The sequence below is a fragment of the Micropterus salmoides genome, unplaced genomic scaffold (assembly GCF_014851395.1).
Source record: "Micropterus salmoides isolate LMB-PRFRI ecotype aquatic unplaced genomic scaffold, ASM1485139v1 Ms_hic_scaffold_3881, whole genome shotgun sequence".
Taxonomy (NCBI): Eukaryota; Metazoa; Chordata; class Actinopteri; order Centrarchiformes; family Centrarchidae; genus Micropterus; species Micropterus salmoides.
Window position 1 is genome coordinate 14,378 of NW_024043241.1, and position 5,541 is coordinate 19,918.

At 40.0% G+C, this 5,541-nt stretch overlaps 1 long non-coding RNA gene across 1 annotated transcript; it reads left to right on the forward strand.

The window, feature by feature from the left end:
* The first annotated feature begins 596 nt into the window (after nt 1-596).
* LOC119885045 lies at nt 597-4,553 on the forward strand. Its single transcript, XR_005441158.1, has 2 exons — nt 597-852; nt 1,992-4,553. It is a non-coding gene; the product is annotated as an uncharacterized LOC119885045 (long non-coding RNA).
* Nucleotides 4,554-5,541: the final 988 nt, after the last annotated feature.

Below are 5,541 nucleotides of genomic sequence, written 5' to 3' on the forward strand. Positions count from 1 at the left end.
CGGTCGTGCTCGGGCCCTAAAAATATAATCTTAGCAAATTCAATAGGGACCTCGCACGGTCGTGCTCGGGCCCTAAAAATATATTCTGAGCAAATTCAATAGGGACCTCACATGGTCATGCTCGGGCCCTAAAAAAAAAAATCTTTACAATTTCAATAGGGACCTCGCACGGTTCATGCTCGGGCCCTAATAATAATCTTTACAATTTCAATAGGGACCTCGCACGGTTCGTGCTCGGGCCCTAATAATCTTTACAGTTTCAATAGGGACCTCTCACGGTTCGTGCTCGGGCCCTAAAAATCCTTACAGTTTCAATAGGGACCTCGCACGGTTCGTGCTCGGGCCCTTAATATATATGGAGAATGAGGTGGTCTGTGCCCCAGTAGAGCTTTGTCTAGCAACGCCCCTGATGTAGAGAATTTTCACACTTGTCAAACTGGCTGCAAACACCAAAAGTTTTTCATATAAACAGTTTGATTGTGATGCTAAACTAAACTTCTTAAGTTATTGTCTGATGGTTCATGCTGTGTGTCATAACGTAAAGCTGTGTAACAAAACAGTGCTACAGTGTCTCGATGTCTCGATGTGGAACCTTGAAGCTGCTGTGTCCATAAGGGACATAAATGTTATGCAAAACTCCAAATAAGTGTTTTCCATCATTTGGTTAAATACATTAGGAACAGCCTTTAGGTTCCTGCAGGTCTAAATCTGACAGCTCTTTATTGAAGCCATAATGCTACAGTATTTTTGAAAGCAGCTGTATTATGTCTCCAGGTGACATAGGACCAAGAGGGCTCAAAGGCAGCAAAGGAGAAGGTTACCGTGGACCTCCAGGACAGCCTGGACTGCCAGGTATGTAAAAGCCCATCTATCAGCCTGTTTTCTGAAATTATGCCATTCTGTGGAGCTGCAGCTATTTCAGCAGCCACTGTGCTGACATCTCAGCTGTCAGATCTGTGTGAGTGCAAAAATACATCAAGGCTGTTGGCAGTCTTACATTTTTAATAAATATGTGGATGGACGCTGTTTATACTTAATTTTCAAGCAGTACTTTTAGTGACAGGTGGGGTGAAAACGTGTGAGGGCAAGTTACAGATAGTGAGTGCTGAATATCTCTGTGAAGCTACTGTATAATAGCCCATTAACTCATGACACAGTATGAGTAGATGTCATTTATGATCAGGGATGTGTAGTAACTCTTTCTCATTTTTAAAACTGTACTTTTATTCTTCATTTGTTTGGGATAGTCATCTATTTTTATCCGCTGTGCATTTTGCTACATTAATTAAATGAGCTGCCATCCAGGCTGTGTGTGTGGTTAGGCAGGAGAGCTTTAACCAGTGCATTTGTGCTGCCCAGATGCAAACATCTATACCTTAAGGTTTGGTTGTTCTACTAACCACTGTTCCACTGGTGGCAGTGTGGGAAAGCAACCTGCATCGCCTTTTCACAAGCTGCAGAGATCCTTTGGGAGAATTTAAAGAGCATTTAGTCTCTGCAGAACAAAAACTTTGTGACATGTGGCTCAGGAGGTAGTGAGGCTTGGCTGTTAATCGGAAGGTTGGCGTTTCAATCCCCGGCTTGGAACTCTGAATGTGAACACTTATTAGGCTAAGTGTATGGTGAATGGTGAATGGTGAATGCAGGTGTAGTGTAAAAGCTTTGAGTGGTTGAAAAGACTAGAAAGGCGCTATACAGAGCATTTACATGTAAGATGATCAGAATCCTAACCCTTTCTGTTGATGGATCTCTCATTGTCATTGGTTGCTATTTAGTGAATTAATTAAATTAAATTGAAATTAATTAATTTAATGTTTTATACACAGCCTGTCTACCTACATTACTTGTCAAATGGTACTTTTTATAGGAGCAATTGAGTAAAGACTTTCAGTCATTGTAAATTCATAGAAATCAAATGTGATGGAACCTTTAACTTCCATAACCTTTCCATAAATGTGGCAGAAGTAACAGCTGTAACCTCATCACTGCAGGGATTCAGGGACCTCGTGGCTTTGATGGAATTGGCCATCCAGGCAACCAGGGAATTCCTGGAAAACCAGGACCACCAGGAGATTCTGGTAAACGGGGTAACCCAGGGCTTCCAGGAGTTTGTGACATTTCCATGTGTTATCAGACCTACAACCTCAGGGAACATTACAGCAAAGGACCCAACGTCTGATGACATCCGATAGCAGTGTGGGAGAGGCTGCTGTAGAAAAAACACCAGTGTTTTGAGGAAGCAATTTACTGTATCATTGATTTAAAGAGAGGTGTGACTGTTGACTCCTTTATAACAAAGTATGTTAGAGATGACCACATTCATTGACTTGACAACTGAAATGGGCAGGGCATTGATTCATGATTATGGAATTCAAGACGCTCAAATGCAAACTGAGATACCAGGCTATCATTACATTTTTAAATTTGAGTAACAGTTTTAAATAGTCTTTACAGTGATGACTGTATCTAAGGAAGGGTTAGAGTCCCTAGTGTTAAAAAAAAAAAAGGATAGAGTGGGAGATGGGAAATCAAAGGAGTAAAATAAGCAAAGGTGAGAAACCTGCTTGTTTTTATTTTCTATTTAACTATTTTAAACTTTTTTAGAGCACTTTGCATTACCTTGTTTTTGAAATGTGCTATACAAATAAACTTGCCTTGCCTTGCCTTATCCCAAGTAAGTCAGATGAGCACCAACATGGTTGTAACTGGTTGTAACCAACACAGCTGGTTTTTGTGTAACGCATATGATCAGGAATAACATTTAAAAAGCTACCTATTCTTTTACCTGAGTTACTCTGCTAACAAGATAGGCTGCTAACAGGCCAACACCACCAGCAATCCAATCAGATTTCATCTCCTTCTGAAAACCAAGCAAAACTCAAGAATAGAAAGTTTATTATTTAACAATTATTTATTTAATCCAGACTGATAATAAAAAAAACCTGCACATTATTAAGCAAAGTGGGAGAATCAGCCCCCGTGCTGTGCTTGAAAGCTACAGTTCCTTCAGTTTCACCAAATGAGTTTATATTAACTAGTGAGATTATTCTGCGTTCAGTGCAGCTCTGCCTCAGAGAAATGATTGTATCTCCAAATTATGTGAAAAGTCCATTACACACCTTAACACTGAATTGGGATATGTCATAATGAAAGAATTTTCTTCTGTTGGGAAAACATATTTCTATCACCTGTTGTGTACGGAGCACCAGGGGTTGTGCTAATCCATCACTGTGACACACAGGGATGTAAGGATCCTGTCACTGTATATTTGTACCCATCATGTCTGTTTTCTTGTTCCTTTGTCAGTGTTACAGCCTCATGTTGCATCTCTTTGTGTGGATTACCGTAAAATGATCAAATTGTGGCCTTTATTTACCTCAACTGCAGATTTATGCAGGCTTATATTATTGACAGACCTTTATTTATCTGTGTTCTGTAAGTATATCTTCTTGAAGATGCCTCTGTGTTTTACAATGTGCTCTTCATTGTGCCTATCTCTCTTGATAAATTCATCATCATTTAACTCATCCCATCAGTACAACAGTCATGTCACCACTCAAAGTCTCTTTTCTCCAACAAAAATACTCCTTATATTCAGCACTTGTTTCCTGTCACTTAAATTTTGCTGTGTTGTGATTAATCTGTAAACGTCCTGCTCTTTCTTGCATTAAAAGCCTCCCAGTGGCTCCAAGGGCATAATCCATCCCATTTCTGGTAGGCTTTTAATTTGAAACATCTGCAGGAAATATTGAATTTTATTGACAGTAACCTGACCACGCTCGGAAAACCAGCAGAGTGATTGGAAATAACCAGTGAATGAAAACAATAATTCTGATAAAAATCAATAATTGATTTTCTTGATGACAGAAGGACTAGTTGTACAGTTTATATTTTGCTCATTTAGTCCAGCTGTGTTTAGTGTACTTGGTTGGTCCACTAGTGTACTAGTGGACTAGTGGACCGACAGTCTCTGTCTGACCAGGTTTACTTTGTGAAGTTGTTCAGTAGGCTCAGTGTGACTGGATGGATTTATTTTACAATTATCTGCCAGTGCTTTTAAAGTTTGGTATGGGGAAATGACAACTCCTTTAGAGCGCATGTAAGCATTTATATGCTAAGTTGGTTGAATAATTAAAACTACAGTCTCCATCAGGGCCAGCCTGTGGCAAATACAACACAGGAGGTTGCCTTGGGCGCAAAATGTCAGAAGGCGCCGAAAGAGAAAGTTTTTGACTTGGCGCAAATCACCTCCGGCCAGCTGATGTGACATCAGCTTATCCCATGACAATAAACAAGTGCACCCACCTTACACTGTGAGCAGCTGTCAGTCGCAGCCAGATTGTGACAGAGTAGTAGCTAATGCTGGTAGTTTTGCAATATAAACATGTAATAATTGAGGCGCAAACTCTGTTTGGGAGAAAACCTGTGAAACACATTTCCACCATATATTGATGCAGAATAGGAAGAAATTGGTGCAGAAATTTTCAGCAGAATGCAGGAAATAACATGTTTAATGCTCAAAAATTTCAGAGGGAGGTCCCCCAGACCCCCACTTAATAACTGTCCCCTCCAGTGTTCAAATAAAAACTATGCTATTGCAATTTTTACAAAAAAATGTACCCCATGAATTCACTTGAATGAACAAAAACAATCTCTGTTTGATACATTGTTTCCGGGGGAACAACTCAATGCCGGTTTGGTGTGCCATGTTAGGCAATGTCTGCAGGATGGCAGGTATGCTGATCACACTTATTGACCATGATTATTGACTTGGCTTTTCATAAATTTGGCTGCAGAACTTTATGCAAACTGCGGTAGACTGTTTAGGGTTGGGCACATGGGATGCGAGCAGGCGCCAATGTAAATTCTTGCCTAGTGCTCCAACACTGTCTAAAGTTAGATTGCAAAAGAAATTCTTCTTTTTTTACAAAGACCTTATTTCCAAAGCAATTTAAAGACATTATTGGTTGTTTTGTGGGAAATGGCTCATGTCCCAGTTTCCCAAGAAGAGAGATTTAAAATTCCATGTTTAGATAAACATGTCATCCGAAAACTTGGAACCCTACCATATGCCTTGGGGAGCACAGCTCTCTGGGGTTCAGACGTCAAGATCCCAGTTTACAAAAGGATGTTGTTTGTCCTCAAACTGTGAATGTTGACTTGCCATAATAAGCTTGGTAGGTTTTAAAATATCACTGCTGTAATAGTTTATGGAGTCACAGTAATGGTTTTAGAGTGACAATCCAATCCATTGCTTTTTTTTCAACTTGTTGATGAAAATGATTTTACTGTAAGAAGATATCACACAACTGTACTGTAAATGATGCATTTAGCTTCAAGCTTTTCAGTTACATTATTTAAATGTAAATCTGGGGTAGGCAGCGTTGGAGACACCAGCAAGAAACAGTTAGATTTTAGTCTTCAACTGAAAGAATCCCACCCCCTCCCTTCAGGCCTCCCTCCAAAGCCACTCCCACAAAACACATGATCATGAGCAGTGAGTACACGGGCAGAGTGTGCAAAGGTAGACAGGTGGGCAGT